This window comes from Sus scrofa, chromosome 8, assembly GCF_054392235.1.
Source record: "Sus scrofa isolate SSC_HxYL_T2T_F1_AM1 chromosome 8, Sscrofa_HxYL_maternal_Yorkshire_Landrace_v2.0, whole genome shotgun sequence".
Taxonomy (NCBI): Eukaryota; Metazoa; Chordata; class Mammalia; order Artiodactyla; family Suidae; genus Sus; species Sus scrofa.
Window position 1 is genome coordinate 54,342,424 of NC_139390.1, and position 18,349 is coordinate 54,360,772.

The 18,349-nt window shown below is 40.9% G+C and overlaps 1 long non-coding RNA gene across 1 annotated transcript in view; it reads left to right on the plus strand.

The window, feature by feature from the left end:
• LOC100519499 (uncharacterized) overlaps positions 1 to 7,480 on the plus strand; it is a 60,311-nt gene extending 52,831 nt beyond the window's left edge. The window contains exon 3 of the long non-coding RNA XR_304874.4: positions 7,248 to 7,480. This is a non-coding gene — a long non-coding RNA (uncharacterized LOC100519499). The remainder of the gene's footprint in view (positions 1 to 7,247) is intronic.
• Positions 7,481 to 18,349: the final 10,869 nt, after the last annotated feature.

Here is an 18,349-nt window from a genome sequence, read left to right on the forward strand (position 1 = left end):
GAGATCAAACACTCGCCACAACAATGACCCCAACCAATGCAGTGACAACACTGGATTCTTAACTGCTGAGCCACCAGGGAACCCCAGGAGTTTAGTCATTCTTAGTAAACTAATTAGTTTATACTAGTTGTCTATGATAGTTGTTCTCAAACATTTTGGTCTTAATACTGTCATTTGCTAAAGATTTCTTGAGATGTGGGACATTTGATGCTTCAGGTCTTTACTACACAAAGTGTCGTTGGTCAGATATGCATTGACCAGTGCTTCTTAAAACTTTATTTGACTCATTTAAAGATGGAGTTAAAATGCAAATCTTGACCTAGCAGATCTGGATGGGTCTGAGGTTCTGCATTTTCACTAAGTTTCCAAGTAATGTAATAGTGCTGGTCCACTACACATTGAAATGCATGGTTTGGGATTGTCATTAATCTATTCCAAAACAGTTTGTTAAAAGTTGTCTGAAAAGAGACGTCATCAGAGATCTTGTTTTCTTCAAAAATGTGTACAACCCATTAATTAAAAAGAGAAAGAGGAATTCCCTGGTGGCCTAGTGTTTAAGGATTTGGTGTTGTCACTGCTGTGGAATGGGTTGGATCCCTGGCCCAAAAACTTCCACATACTCTGGGGACAACCCCCTCCAAAAAAAAGAGAAAAGGGTATTTCAAAATAACGTAACATTTATGCAGCAGTTTGCCAAATTTCTTCACCTTTTGGGAAGCCAATTTGGTTTAGCTTTATGTAAATTTTGTCAATTATTTTCAGCAATTACTTTTAATTTTTAATTTTTTAAATTGAAGTATAATTGATTTACAGTGCTTGTTTCAGGTGAACAACATAGTGATTCAATATTTTTATAGATTATACTCTTCATCATAGAATGTTTTACATGAACTTTTTTTTTCTTATAATTTTTTTTTTTTTTTTGTCTTTTTTTTGCTATTTCTTGGGCCACTCCCGCGGCATATGGAGGTTCCCAGGCTAGGGGTCGAATCGGAGCTGTAGCCACCGGCCTACGCCAGAGCCACAGCAACTCGGGATCCGAGCCGCATCTGCGACCTACACCACAGCTCACGGCAACGCCGGATCAGGAACCGAACCCGCAACCTCATGGTTCCCAGTCGGATTCGTTAACCACTGCGCCACGACGGGAACTCCTACATGAACTTTAAAGAAAGGAACAACATGAAAACAAAAATTCCTAAAAGATAGAGAAATTAGCCAAAATTTGGCTTAAGTTTCTGGCATTTTAAAGTACTGAGTTTCTTTACTTAGCATTTTTAATTGGTGAAGTCATCGTCTGAATTGTGACTAAGGAGACCATTTGGTTTTGTACAAAAATCCCCCCAGTGACTCCTCAAAGCCATCTACAGATTCAACACATCCCTATCGAAATCCAATGGCTTTTTTTTTTCTTTCAGAAATAGAATTTATCCTAAAATTCACATGGGATTTCAAGAACCCAAGTAGTGAAAATGACTTTGAAGAACAGATCTGTGGCCTCTTGGAGTGGCCTGTAGGGAGCCACCATCTTGCTTTGGCCTTCTTTCCTCCTGTTCAGAGAAAGAGAAAAATTCTCCAGTGTTCTTTCTCATAGGGACATTGATCCTATTGGATTGGGCTCCACTTTTATAACTTGATTTAATCTTCATTACCTCCCTGGGGCCTCATTACTAAATACAGCCACACTGAGGTTTAGGGTTTCAATGTAGGAATTTGGGGGAACACAAATATTCAGTCCATAACACACTGTACAAAAAGTTAACCCCAGATTGAAGACCTAAATGTAAGGCCCCAAATTATAAAACCCCAAGAAGAAAACACCAGAAAAATGCATCATGACATTGGACTTGGACATGGCAATGAAAACAAAAAGAGGCAAATGGGACTACATTAAACTTTGAAAGTTTCATGTATCAAGGAATACAATTAACAGAATTAAAAGGCAAAGTATGAAATGGGAGAAAACATTTGTGAATTGTGTATCTGATAAAGCATTAATATTCAGAATATACAAAGAACTCCTACCACTCAATGACAGAAAATCAAATAATCCAATTTAAAAATGGGCAAAGGACTTGAATAAACTTTTCAGCCAAGATATATAAATGGCCAATAAATGTGAAAATCTGTTCACCATCACTAATCATCAGAGAAATGCAAATCAGAACCATAATGACATGTCACCTCACACCCATTAGGATGGTTACTATTAAAAAAAAAAAAACAGAATAGCAAGTGTTATTGAGGACGTGCAGAAATTAGAACACTTGTGTACTGTTGGTAGGAATGTAAAATGGTTTAGCCTCTATGGAAAACAGTATGGAGACTGCTCAAAAAATTTAAAATAGAACTACTGCATGATCCAGCCATCTCATTTCTGAATATGTATTTGAAAGAATTGAAAGCAGAGTTTCAAGAGATATTTGCACACCTGTTTTCATAACAGCACTATTCACAATAGCCATGAGATAAAAGCAAAGCAAGTGTCCATCAGTGGATGAGTAGATAAACAAAATGTGGTGAAGACATGCAATGGAATGTTATTCAGCCTTGAACAGAAAAGAAATCCTGTCACATGCTACAATATAGATGAACTTTGAGGATACTATGTTAAGCGAAATAAGCCAGTCACAAAAAGACAAATATTATATGATTCCACTTATAAGAGGTATCTAAAATAATAAAAATCAAAGGAACAGAAAGTTAAATAATGGTTACCAGGGGCTCAGGTGAGGGGAAAAATGGAGCTTTTTTTTAAAGGGGGGATGATTTTCAGTTTTTCAAAATGAAAATTTCCAGAGATCTGTTTCTCAACAATGTGAATATGCTTAACCCTACTGAACTGTACACTTAAGATGATTAAAATGGTAAATTTTATGTTATGCATAAAGTTTTTTAATAAAAATTTACAGATAGCCTCCAAAGATCAAAAAGCTCTTCTACATATTTCATCTCATACATCTGCACAATGATAGAGTAAAACGTGCTTAGAAGTGGAAAACTAAAGGAAGGAGAACTTATATTCCCCAAGTCACTTCAATCTGTAGCATAGTTTGGACTCCTACTTTTCCAAATCTTTAGTGTACTGCAAAAATTTAACTTCACCTTTACCAGAAGGAACACATTGAGTGGACTTTGGATAAAAAGAGAAATTGAGAGATAGAGAGAGACAGAGAAAAAGAGAGAGGAAAGAAGGAAGGATCTATCCATCTATCTATCTATCTATCTATGTGTTTGTATGTATATATACTTATAGTTAAATCTGGAGAAATATATATATATATATTCACACATATATATTTAATCTGGAAATGTATACAATGCTAAATGATATTTATCTTAACAAGATAAATTCTAATGAGTGAAATTGGAAAATGAGAACTTTCATTCTATTTTTTTTTTTTTTTTTTGGGTCTTTTCTTTTAGGCCCGAACCCATAGCATATGGAGGTTTTCCAGGCTAGGGGTCAAATTGGAGCTATAGCTGCTGGCCTACGCCACAGCCACAGCAAGGCCAGATCCAAGCTGTGTCTGCAACCTACACCACAGCTCTCAGCAGCACCAGATCCTTAACCCACTGATCAAGGCCGGGGATCGAGCCTGTGTCCTCATGGATGCTAGTCTGATTCATTTCCACTGAGCCACGACAGGAACCCCGAGAACTTTCATTTCTTACTTCAAGTATTTACAATGAGAAAACATAATAGCACGATTACTCAGTACTAATAAATCTCTGTTTCTACATTGCAAGTTCTGAATTCATCTAATTGTCCAAAATGTAATTTTTAATGGAGGCAACATGGTATCATGACTTCAAATCAGAAAGATCCAGGTTCAAATCACAGATTTGCTCAGTAGTTCTCCAGTGATCTTGTGGTTAGGACTCGGTGCTTTCACAGCTATGGCAGGAGTTCAATCCTCACTGGTGTTCTGGGAACTGAGATCCCATATCAAATCACTGCAGGCTGCAGCCAAAAAAATAAATAAATAAATAAAAATAAAAAATTTTAGCTTTGCTCTCTGACTCCTTGGATAAAATGCTTCATCTCATTAAGCCTCAAATTTTTCATCTATAAGAAGTAGTTATTGAGAAGAGCAGATACCTAATAAATATATATTGTATTGTAATCTACTTTATACACCTGAGCTTGAGCGTATTATAAGTAATCAGTAGTTAATTATAAGCAGTGAATAATGCATCTGATAACTGTTTACTGATTGACTGACTTGCCAGAGCTATGAGGTAAGGGTGACTAAAACACACCTCCTGATCTCACCCGAGGCATAGGCCAGGCTGGGGCAACACTTCAGCCCTTCTTGTTCAGTTTCCCATCCCATGCCCTCAGCCACACTCCAGAAGCACCTCCCTGAACTCTTTGTGGCTCGGTGATCTCCAAGGGAACTTTGAGAGGGTAGCAATGTTCTCATACACCCACAGGCATATCTGGCTTGAAGGACAGTTCTCAACAGGCTGAGAGCTAACTGCCATGATTCCTGACCTGACAGGTTCAAAATATAAAGGAACTGGACTCATTCTCTCTGAATAATCCTTGCAAAGTCTAACATAGTTTCACAATTTTTACCGTTCCCTCTCCTTTCGACCCACTATGTGTAAATTAGAGCCTGTGACATCACTTACTCTTTCTCTGCATTTTTCGAAATCCCAAATTTATTCACAGTTGCCAAAAGCATTACTGTAGAGCAGACTCTAAGTCTGAATTCCTTCAAGAGAAGTGTGAGCACACACCTCTTGCTACTCCCATCCTATCTCCCTCTTCCTCTGCAGCTTGTGTTGGGGGCGCCAGCGCTGGGTCCTTGACCTCTCCTCCAGCGACACATGTCCTGGTTCAAACACCTCCTGTAGGCTGATGGCTCTAGATTTACAAACCCCTCTCCCCTTTTTTTACACCTCTTTTATGTTCAGCATCTCTACTCCACAGCCTAATTCCTGATATTGTTCCCAAACACTTCCACCTAGAAAATTTCCTTCCAAGTAGTTTCCACATTTCCAGTAGCTCAGGACAAACCACTCCTTCCTTCTTGCTCCGCATCCACACTCAGTAAATCCACTCAGCTTGAGCTTTAGATGTGACCAGAACTGGGTCATATCTTACTAAGCTTGCCCTGCCCCCATCCCATCTCTCACTAAGAGAAGGACACATAATCAAGCACATCATCCCCTGGCTCAAAACCTGTCGTGGCTTCCTATTTCTCTCAGAGTGGAAGCCAAAATCCCTACAAGGGCCCATGGATCCAAGAGTCTTCTCCCAGCCTTTGATCTCCATGCTATCTATCTCCATGCTATCTCCAGAGCTCCAGAGTCCCAGGACTTTTCTGTGGCCTTTGATCTCCTGTCCTGTCTCCCCCCTCTGACTGCATGGCCACTCTGGCTGAGTCTGCCGCATAGGCCCTTTCACTGGGCATGCTCTCTGCCTGGGCCACTCTGGCAGCTGAGGTCCACAGGCTCCCTCCTGAACCTCCTTCAGGTCTGTTCTCACTGTCACCTCCTCAGCAAACTTTACCGCAACCATCACTTTTCACTTCAGTCTCCTCCCCTCACTATTACTGATCCTTTTGGCCAAGTTCTACTATTTTTTTTTTTTTTTGAATGTAGCATTTACTAATATACCACACACTTTCTTATTCATTCATTCATTCATTCATTGCTTTTTTATGGCAATACCTGCGGCATATGGAAGTTCCCAGGCTAGAGGTGGAATCAGAGCTTCAGCTACCCGCCTAGCCCACAGCCACAGGAGCGAGAGATCCAAGCCTCAACTGTGACCTACACCACAGCTCAGGGCAGTGCCAGATCCTCATCCCACTGGGTGAGGCCAGGGATCAAACCCACGTCCTCATGAACACTAGTCTCTGAGCCACGGTGAGAACTCCCACATTTTTTATTTATTTTCTTATCTTGTCTTTCTCTCCCTGCAAGAATGTGCTTCGAAGGGATGTGGGGAGAAGGAAGCAGGGATCTTTGTCAGTTTTCTTCACTGGTGTATATCAAGTGTCTAGAACAGAGGCTGGGGGTTGGGAGAGGTGCTCAAAATAACTGCTGGATGAATGAAGGAATCAATGAATGAAGATGCATTCTGTGAATTCGCATCTGCCGTAAATAATAAAAATGGATGGTATGAATGATTAGATGCCTCAGAAGTAGAATTTCTAATCCATAAGGGGCTTTAAACCTTACACAATATGGCTCATTGACAAATTTAGGAAAGAGCAACTGAGAAGTAAAAAGATTTATATGCGGGTTGATGGCAAAGGACAACATCTGGCCCTTCGGGTTTGATGGGCTTCCCCAGTCCTCTCTGGTTCTCTTGCCTGTTCCTTAAGTTCAGCTGCAACTTCTTGAGCCTTTGGAGGACAGTCCTAATTTTATCTGAGTTGTGTTCAACTTTCTCCCGTGTTGACCAGTGCCTAAAGAGAGGGTGTTTCTGCTGTGGTTCAGCAGAAACGAATCTGACTAGTATCCATGAGGATGCAGGTTTGATCCCTGGCCATGCTCGTGAGTTAAGGATCCAGCATTGCCATGAGCTGTGGTGTAGGTCCCAGATGCAGCTTGTATCCCTCATCACTGTAGCTGTGGCATAGGCTGGCAGCTGCAGCTCCAATTCCACCCCTAGTCTGAGAACTATCTGTGTGCCGTGGGTTCAGCCCTACAAAACAAACAAACAACAAAAAAGTGTCTCGACAGCTCACACACTCGCACCCAAAGACCAGACCAAAGGACAATGACCCCAGTCTTCTGGGTCAGGGCACAGGACCTACTACCAGTTGTCTGAAGCACTCAGCCCTCCTCAGCCTCCTGTCCTTATAGATGACCTGCATCTTGCAGGAAGTTAACTTCGACCTCAACCTAAGTGCCTGTATAGTTGGGAGGCAGTTCACAGCTTACAAAGAATGTTGTCAACCTTGGTGGTACCCAGCAAACCATCACCTGGAAGTACCTGCTTGGTGTTCGGGTCTCTGCTGTCTCTCTGCCTTATCCTGTACCCCAGGCTACAAAAGATCTTATCAGCCTTTGTGGTACCCAGCACACCATCACCTGGAAGCCTCTTCTCCTTGTGCTGGTATCTGCTTTCTCTCTGACCTGTCCTGCTCTCCAGGCACAGCTCTTTTCCTCAGTCAACAGGAAAACCGTGTGAGCGCACCAGTATCCTCTCACAACCAAAGCTGGTTCCTTCTCTTCCAAATTGTTAAGCCCAATCTTTTTTTTTTCTCAATTCTTTTTTATTACAGAGGAAGAATACCAAGTAAAGGAAAAGAAAAAGAAAAGGAAAAAGTCTGGGAAGAAGAGAAATGTCTCAGAGGAAGAGCACAAAGTGGAAGCTGTTTAGTTCCGAGATACTGCAGGGGGCGATCCAGACATAGCCGTTTCCTACTGAGGATGTGGAGCAGCGTCCACAGAGCCATTGAGCCTCCGCAAGCCAGGCAGGGGTGATCAGACAATTAAAAGATGTACTTAACTGTCAGCCGTAACCGTCATGACCCTTAATGAACTGAATACTGGGGAAAAGGGTTTTGTAACATTTCTGTGACTCATCTTTATTAAAAATATTTTTATACTTATTAAGAGCAATACATCATGCTAGGCATAGTGAATTATATAAGGAAATATGTTCTAAGTGGAGCCCAAACAACATGTGTTAAAATTTGCTGATAAAAAACCAATACGGTTTAATCACTTTGTTTTTAACCTGGACACTCACGCAGTAATCTTCAAACCTTAATTCTGACACACCATGGTGACAAACTACAGTTAACGGTATTACTGCTTCTGGATCTGAAATAAACATGGAAAAGAAGGGACACTATATATTTTTATAGGCTTAAGGCAGAAAAAATGGAAGTGTTTACATCAAATGGAAATATTATCATTGTGTTAGTGGGTTTTAAAACACCAGTGTTTAGGGGTTCCCGTAGTGGCACAGGACTAACAAACCAGACCAGTATCCATGAGGACTTAGGTTAGATCCTTGGCCTCACTCAGTGGGTTAAGGTCTGGCATTTCCATGAGCTGTGATGTAGGTTGCAGATGAGGCTCGGATCTGGTGTTGCTGTGGCTGTGGCATAGGCGAGTTTGACCCCTAGCCTGGAAACTTCCAGGTGCAGCCCTGAAAAGACAAAAAGAAAAAAGAAAAAGCCAGTGTCTAAGTTCTCCAAAGCAACGTGGTTTAAATGAGTCTTTTAAACTTCTGGTCCTAGTAGTGTGCAAATTTAAATGTGAGCACCAGGGAAATTTGTCATTCTACGTCTATTTTTTTTTTCCTAAAGTTAAATTTTCTGTAATTATCACATAGGTATTAAATCATCACAGTCAGTGCTGATAGCATTGCAGGGACAGGAAGGAATCCGTGCTGCTGACAAAGACACCTCACTGCCTCTAGTAAGGACCGTAGTGTAGGTCTCCATTGCTGCTGGCTGCTAGGTTCCAGTCTCAGAAAAAACCCAATTCAGCCATGCTTGTCCTGCCTTGTACATTTCGCTCTCAAGCAAAACTTAATCCAAGTGATTTCCTGTCATACATACATATGCATATTACTGTCAATATATTGTCTAGCAAAGTTACACAAGCAGTCCCCCAGGGGATAAATCAGAATATCAAGAATTTAACAGCTTCGGTTAGAGAGGGAGAGAGCAGATGCTTTGAAGACAAACAGAACTGGGGAGTTCCCTTGTGGTGCAAAAGGTTAAGGATCTGGAATTATTGCAGTGGCTCTGGATGCTGCTGAGACAGGTGTGTGTTCGATCCCTGGCCTGCAAAGTGGGGTAAGGATCCAGTGTTGCCAAAACTGTGGCAGAAGTCAAAGCTGCAACACAGATTCAATCTCTGGCCCCAGATCTTCACATGCCTTTGGTGTGGCCAAAAAATCAAAAAACAAAAAATAGTTGGGTTTGAATCTAGCTTTTCCTTATTACATGTCCTTGGGCAGATTACTTCATTTCTTTGAGCCATGTTATTCTCCCTGGAAAATGAAGATTAAAAAAGACCTTCTTTGCTGCATTGATGGATGGATAAGAAATAATGTGTGTAAAATGTGTAATTCACTGCCTGGGATGGTTGCCCAAGGAGGTCGGCTGTTATTATTAGAAAGCATTAATATTCCCTCACACCTTTAAGTTTCCTTAATATGATTATTCGGGAAAATAGAAAAATATGCAACATGATTCAAAATACTTGGATGTTGCACAGTTTAGCTCCTTACCCATCATACACAATATTGCACTGAAATGGGAAGCATTTAGCAATCAATTCATAATATTTCAGGCCAGATGGCAAAGCAGGGACATGAGACAAAATCTTCCATGGAAGTTCCCTTCTGGTGTGGTGAGTTAAGGATCTGGATTGTCATTGCTGTGGCTCTGGTTTTGGCTGTGGTGCAGGTTTGATCCCTAGCCTGGAAACATCCACATGCCACTGGTATGGCCAAAGAAAAAAGAAAGAAAGAAAAAAGAAAAGAAAGGAAATCAAACTTTTCAACATGTTTATAGAATAACTGCCAAACCCTCAGTCTGTCAGTTTATTACCTAGAGCATAATCAATCCACCAAGTCAATTCAAGGTGCCTCAGAAGCAGCCATACCCCTCACGGCCTCCATTGTGTAGCAGAGAAATTACCCTAAACATGAGAAAAATGCCATTTCATGTCTGCATAAGGAGGTAAACAAACTGTCTCAGATACATAGCATATTCTTAAAATTTATCCCCTCAGGCACACTTTTTTTTCACTATTTTAACAAAATTTCCATCTGTCACTTTTTTTTTAGCATTCTATCATTTCTTTCAGGTTTATATCCAGAATCATAGTAAATCAAGTGAGGATTTTCTGAGTCTCCCAGACACTGGAAGGTATTGGAATTCTCTCGGGAAATCCTGTCCTCATAGCTTCCCATACTGGATGCTTGATGAAAGAATTGGAATAAGATAGGAAGTTTGGAATGTATATTGTAACCCTAAGGCCTCTTGAAATATACCTACCACATACGTCTCCTGTTTTGGCGTGCAATTAATATAGGTTTAAATATATGCTTGCCTTCCGAAATTTATTACAAATATATAGCAACAGATACCTTATATTTTTTCCCTAATAAGAATGTTATAAATAGACTGTGTCAAACTCTAATTACACTTAAAAATTTTTTTCTTGGAGTTCCCGTTGTGGAGCAACAGAAACGAATCCAACTAGGAAACAAGAGGTTGCAGGTTCGATCCTTGGCCTCACTTAGTGGGTTAAGGATCCCACGTTGCCGTGAGCTGTGGTGCAGGTCACAGACTTGGCTTGGATCTGGCATTGCTGTGGCTGTGGCATAAGCTGGTGGTTACAGCTCCGATTAGACCCCTAGCCTGGGAACCTCCATATGTCTTGGGTGTGGCCCTAAAAAGGACAAAAGACCAAAAAAAAAAAAAAGAAAAAAGAAAAATTTCTTGATGTAACAGCCATTTGCAAGCAGCCACATACTAAAGAAACAACTCTGCTTCTTGTCATAGCTTTTCCTTGTGTGTCTCAAAAAAATATGTATATATAGCTGCTTCTATTCAAACAGGTTTTCCATTTTGTGAAGAGTTTAAAAGACAGTAAAGGAGAGCTAAGAACTGGAGAAATATGCTGGATAAGAGCTGTATTTCAAACCCCTATTCCTGACACAATCAGGGCTCACCCTGCGGTTAATAGGTTACTCACCTGTCCACTCAGAAAAGAAGCCAAACAGAGAAAGATGTTTGCTCAGGTAAGAGACTGAGTCCATCAAGAAAATAAGAGGAAAAGATAGGAGAGAGAGAGACTTAAAGAAGATATAGTGTTCCCTGCAGGTAAATATTTTATTTTGTTTCACAATGGGTAGGAAACAATCTCCTGTTTGTTATTTTCCCAACTATCAGCAGTTTAACTGATCAAAGACGAGAGTATTTTATTTCTTTTTATCTGATTTGGGAAAAAAGGTCAAGGGCAGGAATTCTGGGTCACTCTGTTCCCCAGAAAATCTTTGCATTTCAGGCACTCATGACAGTGATAAAATACACAGATCAAAATGCTACCTGTCCCTTTATCCACCCAAATAAAATAATCATTTTCTAGTGATTTGAAAGTTGAAGTAAATTTTTCTAAGAGTCAAACCCACAATGCATTATTTGTGCTACCTGGAAATAAAGAATAACTAAAGTTTACAAATAGTACAAAAGCCAACTTTACTCAATGATTCTGAGCTTCTCTTAAATGTAATCTATTATTTAAAGAGCTAGCCAGAAACTAGACCAACTAGCTTTAGTTTTAACTTTTTCCTCTTTCAACCCTAAGTCCTTCTGGAAAAAAGATACAAGAAGTACAATGAAAAGACTACAAGGCTTGCAGAAAATAAAAATGGGAAGGAAAATGTGAAAAGGCAAGTGAGCTGTGTTTGTTCTCAGACTAGACTAAGGCTGTCCTGTGTAAATCAGAAGTGACCCTTCACTGGCCAAACTGCATTCGTGCCCCCTGGACACCATGTGCCGTGCTGGTGTGAGTGGTCCTCAGTCTTCTGCCCACTGGTTTCCCGCCAGAAATTCCATGTTGCCTGTGCCTCACAATGAGAAACATACCCCATGCTCCTTGCATTGATTTTCCACCCATTGCACAAAACTAACAAATTCTACTAGAAGGGCTAAGGACTTGTATAAAATACTGTTGGGGGAGTTCCAGTTGTAGCTCAGTGGGTTATGAACCTGACTAGTATCCATGAGGATGTGGTTTCAATCCCTGGTCCTACTCAGTGGGTTAAGGATCCAGCATTGCCTAGAGCTTTGATGTAGGTCACAGACATGGCCTGGATCCCGTGTTGCTGTGACTGTGATATAGGCCAGCAGCTGCAGCTCTGATTCGACCCCTAGCCTGGGAACTTCCATATGCCATGGGTGCCACCCTAAAAAGAAAAAAAAATACTGTTGGCATCAACTAAGTCATGAGGACATCAAGCCCTGGATGGGTTAGGGAGCTAGAAAGAGAACACAGGATGCAGAAGCTGTGCCTCCAATTGAAGGGCAGGGCTGGGGAGGCAGAACAGAGGGGCCACAGACCTAGTCAAGGCTGGGGTGGGGAGGACAGCTGCCCTGCCACCATTTCCAGGGGCATAGCTCTGTCCTCTCCTAGGACCAGTTGACTTCAGTCACAAGACTTTTTCTAGAGCCCACAGCTCTTCTCATCTATGGTTTGCAAAAGAGTTAACCATACAGAAAAGGATTTCAGTGACTATTTTCTCAAATCTCCCAAAGGTGACAGCTGGCTGATACCATCCAATTGCATGAGAGACTGGCTCATTCATTACCTTAAATGAGGCCTTAAGAAAGCTGCTGACAAACAACTGCTTCAGGCACAACCCAGTCTTTGCAGTAGAAAGTCTTTATCTTCTTACCAAAATATTGAAGACCACCTAAATATCCTTTGGCTGGAGACTTAGTCAAACATATTAGGGCACAGGAGTTCCCATCTTGGCACAATGGAAATGAATCTGACTAGGAACCATGAGGTTGCAGGTTCCATCCCTGGCCTCACTCAGTGGGTTAAGGATTAGGTGTTGCCATGAGCTCTGGTGTAGGTCACAGACGGCTCAGATCTGATGTTGCTGTGGCTGTGGTGTAGGCGAGCAGCTGTAGCTCCAATTGGACCCCTAGCCTGGGAACTTCCATATGCTGCAGGTGAGGCCCAAAAAGCCAAAAAAAAAAAAAATATATATATATATATATATATATATATGTATATGTATATGTATATATAAATATAAAGGCACATCCATCTCTTCCATACACCAGTGGAATACTGTGCAACCATTACAGAAAGAATGAGGTACATGTCCATGAACTAATATGGCAACTCTTGTTTATTTATTTAATAAAACTTTATTGAGCACTTACTATAGGCCAGGCACTGTTCTAGGCAAAGAGGACATTGGACAAAACAAAGTTCCTACTTATGTGGGACACCAACAATAAACAAATAAGAATGAATGGTTCTACATTGTGTCAATGGGGTAAAACCAAAGGTAAGGGGGTGGGGGTGGGGACCCAGGATTTTTCCTAGTTTATTTAGGATTGTCAGGGATGTTCTCTGAGCTAAGGTGGCATTTGAGGAGATATGAAGGAAGTGAGGACTCAGCCATGAGAGTACCTGGGGAAAGAAGCATCCTGGGGTAGAGGACAGGCACAAAGTCCTAGTGATGGCACATTTCAGGCACAGCCAGGAACCCGGGTGGCAGCTGTATGGGTGATGAGGACAGACAGACATGAATGAGATCTGAGGTCAGCAGAGAAAGCCATGGTGTTCATCAAGGCAAAGAACCAAAGAATGTGACTTTCATTCTGAGTACAATGGGGAGCCATCAAAGGGTCCAGAACACAGGAGTGACAGGTCTGACTTTTTTCCCAAAGGATGATAGTTGAGTAGCATGTGAGAGAAGGCTAGCAACAAGGAGTTCCCACTATGGTGCAAGAGGATTGGTGGCATCTCTGGAGCACTGGGACGAAGGTTCCATCCCCGGCCTGGCACAGTGGATTAATTGTCCCCAATGTTTCCACAGCTGCAGCATAAGTCGCACCTGCAGCTCAATCCTGATCCCTGTCCAGGGAACTCCATATGCCACGGAGCAGCCAAAAAAGAAAATAAATAAATAAATAAATAAATAAAGGCTGTTCTTTAACAGCAACAAGAGAGGACACTGGCTCAAAAAAGGTGCTAAAAGAGGAAGTGGTGAGATATATTTAGATTTTGCATATATTTTAAATGATATCAAAACGTCATTGCTGATTACATGTTAAGAGTCCTGTGTGCTCTCATTTGTGCTGTAGAGAATAAGTGGGGATGGTATAGGTACATTATTCCAGGTAAATATACAAAACCGCTGGAAGAACACATAAGATGTTGATGGTTTCCTCCTGATACGAGAACTATGGGTCTGAGGGTGTGTGGGGGGAAGTAGTGGGAAGGAGGCTGGCTTTTCAATGTACAGCTTTTTTTTTTTTTTTTTTTTTTGGCTTTTTAGGGCCAAACCCACAGCTTATGAAAGTTCCCAAGCTAGGGATTGAGTCAGAGTTACAGCTGCTGGCCTATGCCACAGCCACAGCAACATCAGATCTGTGACATGTCTGTGACCTACACCACAGCTCACGGCAGCGCCAGCTCCTGAGCGAGGCCAGGGATCGAACTTGCATCCTCATGGATGCTAGTTAGAGTCGTTACTGCTGAGCCATAATGGGAACTCCCCCAATGTACAGCATTTTGTCTTTTGAACTTTGACTGTGTGATGATTTTTAAAATCAATTACTTAAAAATAAAATGATTTTTAAAATCAATTACTTAAAATAAATTTTTAAAATTAAAATAAAACTCTGACCTATGATTTGCATGGACTACATTGTCACTTACTAACATTTCAAATGTGACTCGGGGAAACAGCAAAAATGTCAAGTCAACCCCCAGAAGTGTTCTTGGATAGTTCTCCCTTCAAGTTCATTCTTCTACTAAGATAAAAAGAAATCCAACTTTAGTTACCAAATATAACCTTTATTCCCTTAGAATTTGCCACTAACTTCCTGTTGTAACTCTCTTCAACTTTGGACAGTCCTAAGTTTATTTTCATATAATTTATCTTTTAGCTACCTACTATTGTTTCCTAACACTCAGAAATTCACAGGAGTTTCTGCTGTGGTGCAGGGGAAACAAATCCAACTAGTATCCATGAGAACACAAGTTCAATCCCTGGCCTCCATCAATGGGTTAGGGATCTGGTGTTGTCATGAGCTGTGGTATAGGTTGCAGATGTGGCTGAGATCTCATTGCTGTGGCTGTGGTACAGGCCGGCAGCTGTAGGTCCAATTCAACCCCTAGCCTGGGAACTTTATATGCCTTGGTGCAGCCCTACAACACAAAAAATAATAATAATAATAAAAGGAAAAATTCACAAAACTTTTCATGGTACATGGAAAATAAAATATACACCCAAATTTGAATAGGGTTAGTGAAGACTTTAAAGTTTGGGAAAGTATTATTTCAACATGAGAACAAGTCAGAGTAAATGATAAATGCTGAGTGATAGAAGGACAGCATTTATTTACCCTTAGTACACAGAATGAACCATTCAGGGTGAGCTATGCTATGCTGTGGTAACAAAAATATAAAAAAAGAAGAAAAACCTTAATGGCATAGAATAAGCTGTTATTTGTCCTGCAATAGTGGAATGTGAATGACAGTGTGGTTTGTGGGTGAGTGAGTGCTCAAGGTCCCAGTGGGAAATCAGAGACATGGCCACTCCAACACCTGTCCTCCCTGAGAGGGAAGGAGGGCTATGAGGGAGAGGTCTTTATGGAGCAGATCTGAAAAGGCAACATTCCTCCCATTGATCCTCTGTTGGCCAGAACAAGTCCCATGATATATTATTATAGCTTCAAGGGCGCTGGAAATTACATTGATCTGGGTGCCCAAGACAAAAAGAAAATGGCTCCATGAACCTATCCTATCTCTGTCCCATTGAAGAACCAAGAAAACACACAATTTAAAACAAATACACTTCAGTAACAATTTTTTTTTTTTTTGGTCTTTTTAGGGCCACACCCATGGTATATGGAAGTTCCCAGGTTATGGATCTAATCAGAGCTACAGCTGCCATCCTACACCACAGCCACAGCAAAACAGGATCCAAATCTCATCTGCGACTTACACCATAGCTCACAGTAATGCTGAATTTTTAACCCACTGAGCAAGGCCAGGGATCAAACCCAAGTCCTCATTGATACTAGTTGAGTTTGTTACCACTGATTCATGACAGGAACTTCCTCAGTAAGGACTTTAGTTGGTGCTGCCAAACTAAAAATACCCTGGTTTATTACTAAGATCAGATGCCCACATGTGCTTCATGAGGGTATTCTGGAATTCTACAACTTATGTCTTTTTTTAATTATGTCTTTTTCTAGGAGTTTTCATGGCGTAGCAGAAACAAATCCAACTAGGAACCATGAGGTTGTGGGTTCCACCCCTAGCTCGGTGGGTTAAGGATCTGGCGTTTCCATGGGCTATGGTGTAGGTCGCAGATGCAACTCAGAGCCCACACCAGCTGCTGGTGGTGTAGGCCAGCAGCTGTAGAAGCAATCTGACCATTAGCCTGGGAACCTCCATATGCCACAGGTGCAGCCCTAAAAAAGAAAAAAAAAAAAAAAAAGAAGATGGCAAATATAAACTCTTTTAATATTTAATCTAATCCTTATCAATTTAACAAAGAATGATCATGAAAAATAGTGCATAGTGTTCCTACATTCATATACAAACTTCCATATGGTATTCTGAATTGTTCACTTTTTGCACATGTGCATTATTTCCTTAAGTAAATTCCAAACATCTTACAAAAATATGCAGTTCTTTACTTTTCTTCTACAACAATGCTTTTCATATAATCTGTATTCAGTTGCTTTTAGCTAAATAACACAGAGCTATTGTTTATCTATCTCAAAGGACCTCTCCTTTCTTTTTTTTGTCTTTTTGCCATTTCTTGGGCTGCTCCTGTGGCATGTGAAGGTTCCCAGGCTAGGGGTCGAATCGGAGCTGTAGCAACTGGCCTACGCCAGAGCCATAACAACGGGGGATCCGAGCCCTGTCTTCGACCTACACCACAGCTCACAACAACGCCGGATCCTTAACCCACTGAGCCAGGCCAGGAATCAAACCCACAACCTCATGGTTCCTAATTGGACTGCACCACAATGGGAACTCCAGGACCTCTCCTTTTCTAAGTTACACTTCAACATTTACTTTTATCACATAAAATATGAGTCATATGCATTAAATTACACTTGTTTCAGTTGTACATTAATTAAGCATTTATTGTACACCTAAATTGTGCAGATATTGTGGCAAGTTCTAAGAACACACTAAGAAAGAGACAGATGTGACCCTACCCTCATGGAATTGAGAGCCTTTAAGAGAATAAATGTATATTTATAATATATTGTGATAATATGTATGCTGTCAAAAGTACAGTAAATTTGGGAGTTCTTGGGAAAGGAAAAGAGAATCAGGAGAACTTACTATAAAAGTTTTGCCTGAAATAATTAACATCATATCAACACACAGACTGGGTTAAGGGAGGTCCCAAGAAGTTATCATTGTAAAGCCAATCTCATTTATTCCCAAGGAACCTAATAACTTATTCTAAGATATGTTTTCAGTGTTCTCTTCTTCCAGCAAAATTACAGATTCTGCTGACAAGTGAGTTCTTGAGTTTGTCTTGTCTGTTTGTTTGTAAGGTTATGACAGGGATTTGCTGCTCAGCTAGTTCAAGAATTAGACCACTCTACATGTTTTAAATCTTATAATCAAAGAGCTTGAATACTAACAACTTGATATGGTTATGCTTTCAACTCGTGACTATCTAAATTTCTTAAAGCACAATTAGTTGCTTAAGTTTAAATGGTCAATCATTAAAAGTGGATTTGCAATTTAATTTCTCAAAAGGTAAAACCTTATAGACAGACTTCCATTTTTAAAATATCTCATCCCATCCTATCATAACTGAATACCCAAAAGAATGTATTTAGTTCCTGTTAGTAGATTTTATTTTATTTTATTTATTTATTTTTTTTAGGGCCACACCCATGGCCTATGGAAGTTCCCAGGCTAGGGGTCCAACTGGAGCTGCAGCTGCTGGCCTCCTTCACAGCCACAGCAATGTGGAATCTGAGCCAAGTCTGCAACCTATTCCACAGCTTGTGGCAACACGGGATCCCCAATCCACTGAGAGAGGCCAGGGGTCGAACCTGTGCCTTCATGGATATTAGCTGGGTTCATTATTACTGAGCCACAACAGGAACTCCAATTTTTTTAAAATAATTTAATTAACACTGTGGTGCCACCAAAATTAAAAACTGTGTTTGCCACTGTTTTATGCCCTTTCCCCACAGTATATGATGTCTCTGTTAGTTTGCTAGAGCTGTCATAACAAAATATCAGACTGTGTGGCTTTAACCAACAAAAATGTACTTTCCGGCCAACTGGAGACCAAGTCCAAGGTCAAGGTATGGACTGGGCCAGCTTCTCCTGGGGGCCTCACAGAGGATGTCTCTCTCTGCCCCTTCACAAGATCGTCCTCTTTCTCTTCCTGTAGGGACACCAGCTGTTCTGGACTGGGGCCTCCCTGTAATGGCCTCATTTTGACTGAGTCATTTATTTAAAGGAACTGTCTTTGGATAAGGTTACATTCTGGTTTGGGGACTCAGCATATGCATTTCAGAGCATGTGGTGGGGTGGGGGTGGGATGCAATTAAGCCCATAACAGCATCCTAAAGTGGTTTTCACATCCAAAGATAGGGGACTTCTAAGTAAATTAATT